Source organism: Oncorhynchus gorbuscha, unplaced genomic scaffold (genome assembly GCF_021184085.1).
Source record: "Oncorhynchus gorbuscha isolate QuinsamMale2020 ecotype Even-year unplaced genomic scaffold, OgorEven_v1.0 Un_scaffold_692, whole genome shotgun sequence".
In the NCBI taxonomy this organism is placed as follows: Eukaryota; Metazoa; Chordata; class Actinopteri; order Salmoniformes; family Salmonidae; genus Oncorhynchus; species Oncorhynchus gorbuscha.
In genome coordinates, this window is record NW_025745767.1 from 76,766 (window position 1) to 94,571 (window position 17,806).

Here is a 17,806-nt window from a genome sequence, read left to right on the forward strand (position 1 = left end):
GCGGACCACACAGGACATGATCATTGTTTTGTGAAGGGAGCCCTATTCATTTACTTTATTTGAACCTTTATTTAACTAGGCAGGTCAGTTAAAAACACATTATTATTTACAATTACATCCTGGCCAAACCCCAACGAGGCTGGGAGAATTGTGCGCAGGCCTATGGGACTCTTACTTGAGTTTATTTAGTAAATATTTTCTAAACTCTATTTCTTGAACTGCATTGCTGGTTAAGTGCTTGTAAGTAAGCATTTCACTGTACACATTTTGTATTCAGAGCATGTGACCTTTTTCCCCCGAGTTCTGCCAATGAGAATACTGTACCAGATCTGGGTGTATGTTTAGATTATTATAATATTTTTTAATTTATTTAAGTTAGTTAAGAATAAATTCTTATTTACAATGGCAATCTACACCGGTCAAACCCGAATGACGCTGCGCCACCCAGAAGCCCTGTAGGGTACTAAGCTGTTTATAATATTCATACAATCTTAACATGAATTGGTTATTTCAGCCACTAACTAATAAATCAGCTCTTGATCTTGTGTTTCATGTGATGGTACACAGATGGCTGGCCAAGAGGTTTGAAGATCATGAATAAGTTAATTCATTAGTCTGAAGAGTATAACAAAAATATCAATCATTCTGTCCTGACAAATAGGATAGTAGAAGGTCAATATCAAACTGAGATTAAATGTTTTATTGATATGGGTCAAGTATGTGATGCATAAGTGTAGCCTATTAGCACCACACCTCTCCCCCTATTTGACCTAGATAGTTTGTGTGTATTGACATGGAGGCTACGTGGTGCCTTTTTAAAATGTATGTAGTTCTGTCCTTGAGCTGTTCTTGTCTAATGATGTTCTGTATTATGTCATTCTGTGTTATGTTTCATGTTTTGTGTTGAACCCCAGGAAGAGTAGCTTCTGCTTTTGCAACATCTAATGGGGATCCTAATAAAATACCCCCAAATACCAAATAGGTAGGCCTGTTAAGCAATAAATGCAGTGTTTTCGATATAAAATGCATTGTTTGGGAAATGCATAGGCCTACCGGTAAAAGCGGTCATCAACTATCAAGTTGTACTCGTAACACTGCTTGTGGGCTTCAGAGGGAAATTGACCATTTACAGTAATCCGTGTCAAGACGGTCATGTAATTCGTTGTCCATTTTGACATGAAACACAATAATGCAATCATTAAGGCAACGAGGTGATTAAATATATGGATGTTTATTTTGCATGAACACAATTTAAGCAATATGGTTATCTGTTATCATAGGCATAATATTATTACACTTCCCTCCCATTGCATGTAATTTGTGACAAATGCCATTGCACACAATGAAGACTAGACATGCAGCTGTGAAGGAGAACATGGGATCATGGGTACGTTTATCTCCACAAGGCTACAATTATGATGGAATGATAAAGACAATATATAGTCTGCCTCTGTTTCTCTATCGTTTAATGATGACTTTCCGGTTTTTCTGTCGTTTAATGATGACAGTCCGGGCGGTTTCCCTATCGTTTAATGATGACAGTCCGGGAGGTTTCTCTATCGTTTAATGATGCCAGTCCGGGCGGTTTCTCTATCGTTTAATAATGATGACAGTCCGGGCGGTTTCTCTATCGTTTAATGATGACTGTCCGGGCGGTTTCTCTATCGTTTAATGATAACTTACCGGGAATACAACAGCACATGGATAGGAGAAACCATAACAGGCAGAATTGCCTCATGCGCAATTTTGGTAGCCATTATCATTGTATCATTGTGACCGTTTGTTTTAGTGCTTGTCCATGCCTGTTTTGTGATTTTTTTCCCACCAACAGAACATACTGCATTCGCCTATTACAGTACACCCATGTCTTGCGCCCTATAGGGTACATTATGCAACATGGAGCGCGTGCGTAATGGCAACGGCAACCGATTCTTCCACTGCGTAAAGTGACTATCCGCCATATAACAAATCTTTCAGTTTCTTTCTAAACTCTTCTCTCATTAGGCAATAAATTACAGGGTTTAGACAGCTATTGGCGTGCGCAAGGCAGACTGTCACAGGGAATACGTAAGTGTGAACTATGTAGTAAGATTTATCCCAATGCACAGCATTCAATTTCACAAGGACGCCCCAGAATGTGATGGCGTGATTTGGCATCCAGCAAAGAAAGAAGGAGAGGACGACGATGGTGACAGATTTGGTGACTTGTGATGTCCGTTTGGTGTTTGTTTTCATACTACGGTTGCGGATGAATCGCAAAAGCATGATGTAGCTGACTGAAACAATGGCCATGGGTAAAACAAATGCAAATATAATTTTCTGAAGGTGATAAACTGCTAACCAATATTGTCCATCAGGGAACTTAAGCAAACATAGTTTTTCCCCGCTACATTTGTCACGGTTGAGAATATGGATGTTGGTGCTGTCGCAATTGTTGCGGATACCCAAAGAACCACGCTAATCCATTTGGCAGAGCAGGACTTTTGCCTAGTTCGGTCCTTTAGAGAGGAGGCGACGGACCAGTATCGGGTGACGCTCATTGCAGTCAGAAAGAACACGCTCGCGTACATGTTCATAACTGTGACGGAGCTGATGATTTTGCACATGGCGTCTCCAAACGGCCAGCTGAAGTCAAGTGCGGTGTCCACTGCCCAGAACGGCAGAGTCAATACAAACTGGAAGTCCGTCACTGCCAAGTTAAGTACAAAGAAGTTGATTCTGGATTTTTTCCGCTCTTGTTTCACTCTGATAAAGAACAGCACCAGTAAGTTGCCCACCAAGCCCACAGCGCACACCACCGAGTAAACGACGCAGATGAACACCCTCAAAATCGGAGTCCCGTCCGCTGTCACGTCGATGTCCTCTAGGCTACTGAACCGGTCCAGATCCGTCAAGGACCGATTCAGGAGGCCTACACTGCTGTTGTTTCCTTCAGTCATCGTTTCTGTTATTAAATTCGAGTGATTCATGTAGGCTATCCAACTTCAAATCAGGGTTGGAGTCGCTCACTCTGCTCCCAATACATCCTCAGGTTAGTTTGAAATTATAAGAGCGCAGCGATTGCTATGCGCCATTCCCATCATCGCATAATCGCATAATCACACACATTGACAATGTAGCGGTCTTGGTGGCGTAGCTCAAAGCGCCTTGACAATTGCAGTTCTTACAGGATTTATATTGTGACCGCTTCTAGATGCCCCGCCCTGAACGCACAAGGATTTGTGACAATGTTTGATTGACATTAGGCTATATCCTATATTCCTTATTTGCATCACTTTCTTGATATTGACCAATAGGCTACGCCGGGCGTAATGGGTTTTTATAATGGAATAAAATGTGTTTTTCTGGGCAATAGTGATTTGGCTAGTCACCGAGAAATAAAGGACTGGTATGGCTGGAAATGTGTGAATGGAATGGGACCAAACCATGTGGGTTTTTTATAAACATCCATATATTTAATCTCACCCCGTTGTCTTGATGATTGTATTATTGTGTCTCATGTCAAAATGGACAACGAAAAACATGACAGTCTTGACACTGTCTTGATTACTGTAAATGGTCAATTTCCCTCTGAAGCCCACAAGCAGTGTTACGAGTACAACTTGATAGTTGATGACCGCTTTTACCGGTAGGCCTATGCATTTCCCAAACAATGCATTTTATATCGAAAACACTGCATTTATTGCTTAACAGGCCTACCTATTTGGTATTTGGGGGTATTTTATTAGGATCCCCATTAGATGTTGCAAAAGCAGCAGTTGCTCTTCCTGGGGTTCAACACAAAACATGAAACATAACACAGAATGACATAATACAGAACATCAATAGACAAGAACAGCTCAAGGACAGAACTACATACATTTTAAAAAGGCACCACGTAGCCTCCATGTCAATACACACAAACTATCTAGGTCAAATAGGGGAGAGGCGTTGTGCCGCGAAGTGTTCGTTTTATCTGTTTTTTTTAAATCAGGTGTGCTGTTTATTTGAGCAATATGAGATGGAAGAAAGTTCCATGCAGGTTCTATATAAAACGCTTTCTTGAATTTGTTCTGTATTACAGACACAGAGTGTTAAGACATTAACGAATCCTACTGGATATTCTAGAAGCATTGATGATTCATTGAGGACTTCATCCCCACACATGTGAGGAGCGCGTGTAAATAATGAGCATTTTATTAGAATTCCAAATGCTACGTATTGGAATCCTTTAATCTTCATGTCCCTCTCTGGATCCGTCAGCCATCAGCCAACCCCGACACGGCCGACCCTCGGTAACCCCGACACGGCCGGCCCGCGGTAACCCCGGCACGGCCGGCTCTCGGTAACCCCGACACGGCCGGCCCGCGGTAACCCCGACACGGCCGACCCTCGGTAACCCCGACACGGCCGGCCCGCGGTAACCCCGACACGGCCGACCCTCGGTAACCAGACACACGGCCGACCCTCGGTAACCAGACACGGCCGAACCGCGGTAACCCCGACACGGCCGGCCCGCGGTAAACGGCCGACCCACAGGGCTGTACCAAGGCCCTGAGTTCAGGTGAGACATTTCTAATTGTATTTCTTAATTGTACTCTTCAAAGTCAAAACTTCAACAAAAAATACAAAAAATAAGAATATAATTTTTTTAATGAAAGAAAAGTTGAGGTAATCTCCATCTACTTGGAGCTGTTCAATAGTCAAGTCCAAGATCATAGATGTTGATGGAACCATCTCCAAAGCCTCCATTCAACCCCAGGTACATGTGGGTGATGTTTCAACCCAAAGTAGCAGGGCCATGGTACATGTGGGTGATGTTTCAACCCAAAGTAGCAGGGCCATGGTACATGTGGGTGATGTTTCAACCCAAAGTAGCAGGGCCATGGTACATGTGGGTGATGTTTCAACCCAAAGTAGCAGGGCTATGGTACATGTTGGTGATGTTTCAACCCAAAGTAGCAGGGCCATGGTACATGTGGGTGATGTTTCAACCCAAAGTAGCAAGGCCATGGTACATGTGGGTGATGTTTCAACCCAAAGTAGCAGGGCCATGGTACATGTGGGTGATGTTTCAACCCAAAGTAGCAGGGCCATGGTACATGCGGGTGATGCTTCAACCCAAAGTAGCAAGGTCATGGTACATGTGGGTGATGCTTCAACCCAAAGTAGCAAGGTCATGGTACATGTGGGCGATGCTATCTACCATCCTACAGCACTCTGCCCTCTATACCAGTGATGGCCTCAGCATTGCATCTGTAGCCAAGCAGAGGAAGAAGGGAAGCAGCTGCTTCTAAATCACTCTGGAAAGCTTCCTCTTCACTCCAACCCAATCTACCCACCCCAATTCCCTTCTCTCACACCAATCCCTTCCCTCACTCCAATCCCTTTACCACACTCCAATCCCCTTCCCTCACACCAATCCCTTCCCTCACACCAATCCCTTCCCTCACACCAATCCCCCTCACACCACCCTTCCCTCCAATCCCTTTACCACCCAATCCCCTTCCCTCACACCAATCCCTTTACCACACTCCAATCCCTTCCTCACACCAATCCCTTTACCACACACCAATCCCTTCCCTCACACCAATCCCTTTACCAATCCTTCCCTAATCCCTTTACCACACTCTAATCCCTTTACCACACTCCAATCCCTTTACCACACTCCAATCCCTTTACCACACTCCAATCCCTTTACCACACTCCAATCCCCTTCCCCCAATCCCCATAATTGAATCTTCTGAAAACCTTTTGTCAATGCATTTGAATGGGTTCGGTTTTCGATTGGAACCACAATAAATCTCAAATTAGGGAATTTCCATCGTCACTTTAAAGATAAATCAATGGATTTATCATCAGAGATCATAGAACTCACCACAAATACAAGTATATACTAGTTCAACAACTTGTCAATCAATAACTGAGTAACTTTAATTAAACTGAGGCAACTGAGCCAGAGAAGCAAGCAGGAGGGCAACAATGACCTTCAGAAGCTTTCAACAATACCAAAATATTGCCAATGCAGTTCTAGAATCTCCATGTTTTGACGACAAGCCTTCCCACACATGGCTCCTCCTAGACTGAGTAGTGTGCATAGTTATGATGTTTCCCTGCATGCTGCTATAAGCTGTTGGATTCCATAATGAATATGATCCTTTTAAATCTGTTCACTAATATGTGGTGAAGTATTTCCATCTCATAATGTAACTTCTAGAATAGAATAATGTAACTTCTAGAATAGAATAATGTAACTTCTAGAATAGAATAATGTAACTTCTAGAATAGAATAATGTAACTTCTTGTCATTGCATCCCAATACTTTAAGGCGTTGCTACACTAGTGACTAGTTGTACCCAAGAGTGTTGTGTACTGTTGGAGCTAGGAACACAAGCATTTCTCTACACCTGCAATAACATCTGCTAAATATGTGTGTGACCAATACAATTTGATTTAGACTCTGCCTCGTCTAACGCGGACTGCTAAATGAGTGTCTACTGCCACCCAGTGTATGGTTGTGGTAATAACATACACTATTGTATATTCATGTATTTTGTAAGCCACTTATTGGCAGTGGAAATGAAACATGTTACCATTCCACATGAGTATTTAATACTGTATGTATATGTTCCTGACAAAGAGGTTAAAAACGCCACAGATCAGATTCGATTTTGACAAGCTAATATATGGTACACATAAAATCGTGACTAGAGACAAGGAAGAAAATATGGATGATCCCATGCCTTCAATCTATTTGTTTGTGAACTAAAATGAAGATAAAACCCATAGTTAACAAAAATGATTTTTATTACATCTAAACTCCTATACATTAGACAGAAAACATTCAATAAGTAAACAATTTCTTCCAACGCAAGTAATAAATATTCTGTTTTCACCTAGTACTCTCTACAAACTGACATCGGTCTACTGTACAACGTTCCATGTTCCTTGAAAAGCCGTTTCATTCTGTTTGTAAATGTGGAAGCAGAACCTGGGGGTTAAGGCAGTGAGGGCAGCTGGCAACTTATCCGCTCCTGAAATTCATTTAGTGAATTGGTCCCTTTTTTCTTAGGTTAAAGTCCAATTTATTGTACAGCTTTTCTTTCTGAAAATATATAAATGAATTTCATCTCATGTTTTTGGATGACGCAAAAACACAAACTAACACTGGAGGAACTGACACTGTTGAAACACATGGGATTGGGGATGTGGGGGTGATACGGACATCATAATATTACCAATGGGGGGAGAGTGGGAGAGGACTTCACAATAAGGCCATTCCATGCCCATGTTAGGCTACACATAGCATTTGAAACGGGAACACATTCTATGATGTCTGCTCTCACCTTCTCTTAAAAACAGACAAAAAGAGATCACAGAGATCTAGAGCAATGACATCAACAACAAATCTCAAACAAAAATAAACTCAATCATCTGAATAAATAAAGACATTTCTGATTGGGTCACAACTCCTAACCTCAAATCTTAATCTCACTTTGTTGGTCTACCCTAAACTAGGGTTACCTAAACCAGCGCTTCCCAAACTCTGTCCTCACACACACACAGACACACATCCATGAAAATCAAACAGGTGTAAAAATAGATCCGATTTATATATATGTATATATTACAAAATAAATAAAATACTGCACAACATTGTTTATACAGAGGACATTTTTAAAACACGTCTGATGCTATCAAAGAGTCAATCAGTTAAGAGTAGGAGAGAGTGGGGGGGGGGCAGGAAGGTCTCCATATCGACTGGCTGCAAAGTTGACCTGTTATTTGCGCTGGTTCAGGATACTAGATGGAGAGTGATTGGGGAAGCTGTCGCAAGCGATTATCTATCTCAAGAGGGGAAAGCTAATTAGGCTTGAAGTGAAGAGCTGTGGAAGAGAAGAGGACTGAAGCACAAACACCTTGAGAGAATGACACTGCAGAAAAGCCTGCCTACAAAGACACTCCGCAGAATTCTCTCTCTCTCTCCCCCCTCTCTCCCCCTCTCTCTCCCTCTCCCCCTCCCCTCTCCCCCTCTCCCCCTCCCCCTCGCTCTCCCACTCTCTCCCTAAAAAGCATCTGTTTTTGACTGTAGGTGACTGTGATGATTGTGACTATCACTAAAGCAGTGATTTTTTTGGAAAGTTTTAAAATTCAGTACAGTAGCCTGAACAAACCCTGTATTTTACTTTCATATTGTCTATGTTGGCAGAAAACTGATTCAGCAGGAAAAGGTGACAAACATTGCTGTCATTGTTTTGATCCTGACACATTCTCTAATGTCTTCTGAAAGAGCTTTACATGGCAGCTGTTGACTTCCAATGACTATAGAGTCTCCTGTATATTTAACCAGCTGTGACTGTTGAGTCTGTACTTAGTTCTATACCTTTATATCCTGACTGGTAATTCACTCATTCTATTATCGTTACAAGTTCACTGTGTAAAGTCCTCTGTCTGTATTCTGTCTCTATATTGTCTATCACTCGAAGCACCATTTCACCATGTCACATTCTGACTGAGTCAATGACAATGACACAAATATTAATTTCCACAAAGTTTGCTGCTTCAGTGTCTTCAGATATTTTTGTCAGATGTTACTATGGATACTGAAGTATAATTACAAGCATTTAATGAGTGTCAAAGGCTTTTATTGACAATTACATGGAATGCTGTCAATTAACTTCTGGGCCACATCCTGACTGATGGAATGCTGTCAATTAACTTCTGGGCCACATCCTGACTGATGGAATGCTGTCAATTAACTTCTGGGCCACATCCTGACTGATGGAATGCTGTCAATTAACTTCTGGGCCACATCCTGACTGATGGAATGCTGTCAATTAACTTCTGGGCCCAGTGACTGATGGCAGCCCAGTCTTGCATAATTAATGCTTGGAGTTTGTCAGAATTTGTGGGTTTTTGTTTGTCCACCCGCCTCTTGAGGATTGACCACAAGTTCTCAATGGGATTAAGGTCTGGGGAGTTTCCTGGCCATGGACACAAAATATTAATGTTTTGTTCCCCGAGCCACTTAGTTATCACTTTTTCCTTATGGCAAGGTGCTCCATCATGCTGGAAAAGGCATTGTTCGTAACCAAACGGTTCCTGGATGGCTGGGAGAAGTTGCTCTCGGAGGATGTGCTGGTACCATTCTTTATTCATGGCTGTTTTCTTAGGCAAAATTGTGAGTGAGCCCACACTCCCTTGGCTGAGAAGCAACCCCACACATGAATGGTCTCAGGATGCTTTACTGTTGGCATGACACAGGACTGATGGTAGCGCTCACCTCTTCTTTTCCGGACAAGCTTTTTTCCAGATGCCCCAAACAATCGGAAAGGGGATTCATCAGAGAAAATTACTTTACCCCAGTCCTCAGTAGTCCAATACCTGTTCCCTTTGCAGAATATCAGTCTGTCCCTGATGTTTTTCCTGGAGAAAAGTGGCTTCTTTGCTGCCCTTCTTGACACCAGACCATCCTCCAAAAGTCTTCACCTCACTGTGCGTGCAGATGCACTCACACCTGCCTGCTGCCATTCCTGAGCAAGCTCTGTACTGGTGGTGCCCCGATCCCGCAGCTGAATCAACTTTAGGAGACAGTCCTGGTGCTTGCTGGACTTTCTTGTGCTCCCTGAAGCCTTCTTCACAACAATTGAACCGCTCTCCTTGAAGTTCTAGATGATCTGATAAATGGTTGATTTAGGTGCAATCTTACTGGCAGCAATATCTTTGCCTGTGAAGCCCTTTTTGTGCAAAGCAATGATGACGGCACGTGTTTCCTTGCAGGTAACCATGATTGACAGAGGAAGAACAATGATTCCAAGCACCACCCTCTTTTTGAAGTTTCCAGTCTGTTATTCAAACTCAATCAGCATGACAGAGTGATCTCCAGCCTTGTCCTTGTCAACACTCACACCTGTGTTAACGAGAGAATCACTGACATGATGTCAGCTGGTCCTTTTGTGGCAGGGCTGAAATGCAGCGGAAATGTTTTTTTGGGGATTCAGTTCATTTGCATGGCAAAGAGGGACTTTGCAATTAATTGCAATTCATCTGATCACTCTTCATAACATTCTGGAGTATATGCAAATTGCCATCAGACAAACCGAGGCAGCAGACTTTGTGAAAATGAATATGTGTGTCATTCTCAAAACTTTTGCCCACAGTTGAGTTGGATGGAAACTGCCTCTCATATTAGCAATATCCCCATAGCATTTATAACACAGTAGATATGTCTGTCTTTATCTTTACGGGTTACTCCACTCCACCTCTACGGGGTTACTCCCTCCACCTCTACGGGGTAATTCCCTCCACCTCTACGGGGGTACTTCCCTCCACCTCTACGGGGGTACTTCCCTCCACCTCTACGGGGGTACTTCCCTCCACCTCTACGGGGGTACTTCCCTCCACCTCTACGGGGGTACTTCCCTCCACCTCTACGGGGGTACTTCCCTCCACCTCTACGGGGGTACTTCCCTCCACCTCTACGGGGGTACTTCCCTCCACCTCTACGGGGGTACTTCCCTCCACCTCTACGGGGGTACTTCCCTCCACCTCTACGGGGGTACTTCCCTCCACCTCTACGGGGGTACTTCCCTCCACCTCTACGGGGGTACTTCCCTCCACCTCTACGGGGGTACTTCCCTCCACCTCTACGGGGGTACTCCCCTCCACCTCTACGGGGTACTCCCCTCCACCTCTACGGGGTACTCCCCTCCACCTCTACGGGGTACTCCCCTCCACCTCTACGGGGTACTCCCCTCCACCTCTACGGGGTACTCCCTCCACCTCTACGGGGTACTCCCTCCACCTCTACGGGGTGGAGCAAAAATGGCTTTTTAGGAAGAAAAAACCCACTCTAAAGCAAGAATTTAGCCGAGACTGGTCCAGGAGTGGTCTGAGTGGGAAGGGGGGGAAACTGAACACGAGCTGTTATTGGCAGAGAGGTTTGGAAGTCTCTTTGCTATTGGTCTAGCAACCAATTTACCACATGGTGATGTCACCATGTTAAGCCGAAATTCCCGCCCAAACAAACCTGCTGATTACAAGGTCCTGTGTAGATTATTTTCATCCAGCAACTATCAGGAAATAAAACAGATTTACGTTTTTTTTCTCACACTTTTACCATGTTAGTTTCATCAGACGTTGGGCACTATGATAAAAACACCTGGAAACAGAATTCTGATGGCACTGGCCCTTTAACAGAGACGAAAATCAGAAATGTCTAATATCACCCACCCAGCTATACATTCCCGACAGCATCAACCTGAAGTCCTTAGGGAATGCATGTTTACGTCATTTAGCAGATCCACTTATCCAGAGAGACTTATTCATATATCTTACATATAACTTAGAACGCAGAATACCAAAACAAATTATACAGTAACAAACAAGTCAACCAGGGAAAAGATATTGTCTTGGAGAACAAATTCAACTGTGATTTCAAAAATGAAGAGTAGAGAGAGATCGATAAGTTGAAAATGTCAAGAGGTAATTCCATGAATGTGTGAGGAAATGAAGAGTAGAGAGATCGATAAGTTGAAAATGTCAAGAGGTAATGCCATGAATGTGTGAGGAAATGAAGAGTAGAGAGATCGATAAGTTGAAAATGTCAAGAGGTAATGCCATGTGTGAAAATGAAGAAATAAGTTGAAAATGTCAAGAGGTAATCCATGAATGTGTGAGGAAATGAAGAGTAGAGAGATCGATAATTGAAAATGTCAAGAGGTGAATGTGTGAGGAAATGAAGAGTAGAGAGATCGATAAGTTGAAAATGTCAAGAGGTAATGCCATGAATGTGTGAGGAAATGAAGAGTAAGAGATCGATAAGTTGAAAATGTCAAGAGGTAATTCCATGAGAGATCGATAAGTTGAAAATGTCAAGAGGTAATGCCATGAATGTGTGAGGAAATGAAGAGTAGAGAGATCGATAAGTTGAAAATGTCAAGAGGTAATGCCATGAATGTGTGAGGAAATGAAGAGTAGAGAGAGATCGATAAGTTGAAAATGTCAAGAGGTAATTCCATGAATGTGTGAGGAAATGAAGAGTAGAGAGATCGATAAGTTGAAAATGTCAAGAGGTAATGCCATGAATGTGTGAGGAAATGAAGAGTAGAGAGATCGATAAGTTGAAAATGTCAAGAGGTAATGCCATGAATGTGTGAGGAAATGAAGAGTAGAGAGATCGATAAGTTGAAAATGTCAAGAGGTAATGCCATGAATGTGTGAGGAAATGAAGAGTAGAGAGAGATCGATAAGTTGAAAATGTCAAGAGGTAATTCCATGAATGTGTGAGGAAATGAAGAGTAGAGAGAGATCGATAAGTTGAAAATGTCAAGAGGTAATTCCATGAATGTGTGAGGAAAATCCCCATCAGATCTAACAGGATAAAAACCAAAGAAAAGTAATGAGATATTAAAGTTCATTTTATCGAGGGGAAACGTATGTACATCTTCAGTCTCCACTTCAAAATAGCAACTGAAGATACTTACGGGACAGGAAAACTCTTCAATTAATTAATATACAAAAGTAAAAAGAGAAAATATACTTTTTGTTCTCTGTACACAGCGTTACTCTTTTCGTACAAAAAAAAAAGCCTTCCTCCGTTTTTGTACGGCTAGCGTTTCTGGTAGGTACCGGCAGGGAGCTGATCTAGGTCCAGTCTGTCGACTTCAGAGGTGAAACCCATAGACCTCTCTGATATCAGTCTAGTGGAATGTCGTCAGGGAGCCAGCTATCAACCGGTAACTGTTCTGGAGTCAGTCCAGTGGAATGTCGTCATGGAGCCAGCTACCAACCGGTAACTGTTCTGGGGTCAGTCTAGTGGAATGATGTCAGGGAGCCAGCTACCAACCGGTAACTGTTCTGGACTCAGTCTAGCAACACTAGGTGCCAATCCCATCCATCTGTGGGGTGTGACTTTATAACTGTTCCTGGGTCAGCCCAGTCAAACGACTCCTCGGGACCGGCTCTGCCACAGACAGGTATTCCACTGTTCTGGAGTCAGCCTTAACGACACAACTCAAAACCAGAGCTGTAGACTGGGTGGGACCGTTAAACTGTTTCTGCGTCAGTTTAGTAGTCATGACTGCATCCTCCATTAAACAACCAACAAACCCTCTGTTTCGGAGTCAGTCGCTAGTCGCCGAAAACAAAATCGTCAGTCTAGTGAGATCACGTCGGGGACGGCCCCGTAGAGGGCTGCGGCCGCCACATCAGCACTGGACCGACCTCCTACGCCGGGGTGTGTGTGTGAGTGCGTGGGGTGTGTGTGTGAGTGCGTGGGGTGTGTGTGAGAGTGTGTGGAGTGTGTGCTGTGAGTGTCTCTCAGACTGCTAGAGGACACTAGGCTACTGCTGCTGCCACCGCTGCTGTTTCCTCCACCATCACCACCGTTGACGGGCGCCAGCGAGCCAGAGGAGGGCGCCCCAGATTGGTCCAGGAACAGCTGGGAGGAGGACGAGGAGGAGGTGGTGTAGGGACGGAAGTGGTTGAGGAGGAGCTCATGGTCGTCCGAGGCCGAGGCGGCGGCGGCGGCCATCACCATGTTGTAATGCTTCAGAGGAGGACAAACAGGTACATTCACTTATATTCATCGTGTTACCAAACCCAAGTTCTGGGGACATCTTTAGAGGCTATAGTGTTGACCTCAGGAGGCCTACAGGGGGGGTTCCATCTAAAACATACCTGATGATTGTCCCCTTGTAGAAAGGAGAAGAAATTCAGATCTGTGAATAAAACAATGAACCAAACACAACATACGGTCATTCATTTGATTCACAATGAACCACATGATCAGTACAGGTTCAACTGACTGAAGTTAGTGTTTACTGTATACAGGGACATACTGGTCTCCACAGACCCTGAGGAGACTCCTGAAGAAATGTGTCGAGGCAGTGTGTTGTACTAGGTTGGTGTGTGTGGTTATGTATGTGTGTGTGTGGTTGTGTATGTGTGTGGTTGTGTATTTGTGGTTGTATGTGCGTGGTTGTGTATTTGTGGTTGTGTATTTGTGGTTGTGTGTGTGGTTGTGTATTTGTGGTTGTGTGTGTGTGGTTGTGTGTGGTTGTGTGTGTGTGGTTGTGTGTGTGTGTGGTTGTGTATTTGTGATTGTGTGTGTGGTAATGTGTGTGGTTGTGTATTTGTGGTTGTGTGTGTGTGTGGTTGTGTGTGTGTGTGGTTGTGTATTTGTGGTTGTGTGTGTGGTTGTGTGTGTGTGGTTGTGTATTTGTGGTAATGTGTGTGGTTGTGTATTTGTGGTTGTGTGTGTGTGTGGTTGTGTATTTGTGGTTGTGTGTGTGTGTGGTTGTGTGTGTGTGGTTGTGTATTTGTGGTTGTGTATTTGTGGTAATGTGTGTGGTTGTGTATTTGTGGTTGTGTGTGTGTGTGGTTGTGTATTTGTGGTTGTGTATTTGTGGTTGTGTGTGTGTGGTTGTGTATTTGTGGTTGTGTATTTGTGGTTGTGTGTGTGGTTGTGTATTTGTGGTTGTGTATTTGTGGTTGTGTGTGTGTGTGGTTGTGTATTTGTGGTTGTGTATTTGTGGTTGTGTGTGTGGTGGTTGTGTATTTGTGGTTGTGTGTGGTGGTATTTGTGTTGTGTATTTGTGGTTGTGTGTGTGTGGTTGTGTATTTGTGGTTGTGTATTTGTGGTTGTGTGTGTGTGTGAGCTGGGTTGTGTATTTGTGGTTGTGTATTTGTGGTTGTGTGTGTGTGGTTGTGTATTTGTGGTGTGAGCTGGGTTGGGCGTGGTAGTTGTGTGTAGCTTTGTGGTGTGTGTGTGTGGTTGTGTGCTGGTTGTGTATTTGTGGTAGTGTGTGTGGTGGTGTGTACCTGTGAGCTGGGTATTTGTGGTTGTGTGTGTGTGTGGTTGTGTATTTGTGGTTGTGGTGTGGTAGTGTGTGTGTACCTGTGGCTGGGTATTTGTGGTTGTGTGTGTGTTGGTTGTGAGCTGGGTTGTGTGGCGTGGTAGTGTGTTTGTGTTGTGTGAGCTGGTTTGGGGCGTGGTTGTGTGTGTGTTAATGTGTGGTTGTGTATTTATGGCGTGGTGTGTGTTGTGTTACCTGTGAGCTGGTTTGGGGCGTGGTAGTGTAGTGTGTGTGTTACCTGTGAGCTGGTTTGGGGCGTGGTAGTGTGTGTTACCTGTGAGCTGGTTTGGGGGCGTGGTAGTGTGTGTGTTACCTGTGAGCTGGGTTGGGGCGTGGTAGTAGTGTGTGTGTTACCTGTGAGCTGGGTTGGGGCGTGGTAGTGTGTTACCTGTGAGCTGGGTTGGGTCGTGGTAGTGTGTGTGTTACCTGTGAGCTGGGTTGGGGCGTGGTAGTTTGTTACCTGTGAGCTGGGTTGGGGCGTGGTAGTGTGCTACCTGTGAGCTGGGTTGGGGCGTGGGACGGTAGTGTGTTACCTGTGAGCTGGTTTGGGGCGTGGTAGTGTGTTACCTGTGAGCTGGGTTGGGGCGTGGTAGTGTGTGTACCTGTGAGCTGGGTTGGGCGTGGTAGTGTGTTACCTGTGAGCTGGTTTGGGGCGTGGTAGTGTGTGTTACCTGTGAGCTGGTTGGGGCGTGGTAGTGTGTTACCTGTGAGCTGGGTTGGGGCGTGGTAGTGTGTTACCTGTGAGCTGGGTTGGGGCGTGGTAGTGTGCTACCTGTGAGCTGGGTTGGGCGTGGTAGTGTGCTACCTGTGAGCTGGGTTGGGGCGTGGTAGTGTGTTACCTGTGAGCTCTGTTGGGGCGTGGTAGTAGGGATAGTGTGTTACCTGTGAGCTGGTTGGGGCGTGGTAGTGTGTTACCTGTGAGCTGGGTTGGGGCGTGGTAGTGTGTTACCTGTGAGCTGGGTTGGGGCGTGGTAGTGTGTGTGTTACCTGTGAGCTGGGTTGGGGCGTGGTAGTGTGTACCTGTGAGCTGGTTTGGGGCGTGGTAGTGTGGTTATCTGTGAGCTGATTTGGGGCGTGGTAGTGTGTGTGTTACCTGTGAGCTGGTTTGGGGCGTGGTAGTGTGTGTGTTACCTGTGAGCTGGGTTGGGGGTCGTGGTAGTGTGTTACCTGTGAGCTGGGTTGGGGCGTGGTAGTGTGTGGTTACCTGTGAGCTGGTTTGGGGCGTGGTACCTGTGAGCTGGAAAGGGGTGGTAGTGTGTGTGTTACCTGTGAGCTGGTTTGGGGCGTGGTAGTGTGTTACCTGTGAGCTGGTTTAGGGCGTGGTAGTGTGTGTGTTACCTGTGAGCTGGTTTGGGGCGTGGTAGTGTGTGGTGAGCTGGGTTGGGGCGTGGTAGTGTGTGTGTTACCTGTGAGCTGGTTTGGGGCGTGGTAGTGTGTGTGTTACCTGTGAGCTGGGTTGGGGCGTGGTAGTGTGTTACCTGTGAGCTGGGTTGGGCGTGGTAGTAGGGGTTGGGGCGGTAGTGTTACCTGTGAGCTGGGTTGGGGCATGAGTGTGTTACCTGTGAGCTGGGTTGGGCCTGTGGGACGGTAGTGTGTTACCTGTGAGCTGGTTTGGGGGGACGTGGTAGTAGGGCAGGTAGTGTGTTACCTGTGAGCTGGTTTGGGGCGTGGTAGTTTGTTACCTGTGAGCTGGGTTGGGCGTGGTAGTGTGTTACCTGTGAGCTGGGTTGGGGCCTGGTAGTACTGGACGGTAGTGTGTTACCTGTGAGCTGGTTTGGGGTGTGGTAGTTTGTTACCTGTGAGCTGGGTTGGGTCGTGGTAGTGTGTTACCTGGCTGGGTTGGGTCGAGACACGGTAGTGTGTTACCTGTGAGCTGGTTTGGGGCGTGGTAGTTTGTTACCTGTGAGCTGGGTTGGGCGTGGTAGTGTGTGGTACCTGTGAGCTGGGTTGGGTAGTGTGTGTGTTATCTGTGAGCTGGGTTGGGACGTGGTAGTGTGTGATGTGAGCTGATTTGGGGCGTGGTAGTGTGTCTACCTGTGAGCTGGTTTGGGGCGTGGTAGTGTGTGTGTTATCTGTGAGCTGATTTGGGGCCTGGTAGTGTTCCAGTTACCTGTGAGCTGGTTTGAGGCACATTCTAGTGTACCTGTGAGCTGGGTTGGGGCGTGGTAGTGTGTTGTTACCTGTGAGCTGATTTGGGCTGGTACCTGAAAGCTGGTTTGGGGCGTGGTAGTGTGTGTGTTACCTGTGAGCTGGGTTGGGGCGTGGTAGTGTGTGTGTTACCTTTGTGAGCTGGTTTGGGCCCAGTAGTGTGTCCTGTGAACTGGTTTGGGCGTGGTAGTGTGTGTGTTACCTGTGAGCTGGTTTGGGGCGTGGTAGTGTGTGTGTTACCTGTGAGCTGGGTTGGGGCGTGGTAGTGTGTGTGTTACCTGTGAGCTGGTTTGAAACAAGTGTGTGTTACCTGTGAGCTGGGTTGGGGCGTGCAGTGTGTGTGTTACCTGTGAGCTGGTTTGGGGCGTGGTAGTGTGTGTGTTACCTGTGAGCTGGTTTGGGGCGTGGTAGTGTGTGTGTTACCTGTGAGCTGGGTTGGGGCGTGGTAGTAGGGAAGTGTTACCTGTGAGCTGTTTACATGCTAGTGTGTTACCTGTGAGCTGGGTTGTGGTAGTAGGGAAGACCATTACCTGTGAGCTGGTTTGGGCGTGGTAGTTTGTTACCTGTGAGCTGGGTTGAATAGTGGTAGTGTGTTACCTGTGAGCTGGGTTGGGTCGTGGTAGTAGGGACGGTAGTGTGTTACCTGTGAGCTGGGTTGGGGCGTGGTAGTGTGTTACCTGTGAGCTGGGTTGGGTCGTGGTAGTGTGTGTGTTACCTGTGAGCTGGTTTGGGGCGTGGTAGTGTGTGTGTTACCTGAGCTGAGTTGGGGCGTGGTAGTGTGTGTGTTAACAGAAGCTGGGTTGGGGCGTGGTAGTGTGTTA

At 45.5% G+C, this 17,806-nt stretch overlaps 2 pseudogenes; both read right to left on the reverse strand.

Moving 5' to 3' along the window:
* Nucleotides 1-1,308: 1,308 nt before the first annotated feature.
* Nucleotides 1,309-3,388, reverse strand: LOC124019833 (annotated as a pseudogene).
* Nucleotides 3,389-12,382: 8,994 nt separating this feature from the next.
* Nucleotides 12,383-17,806, reverse strand: part of LOC124019828 — a 50,853-nt pseudogene continuing 45,429 nt past the window's right edge.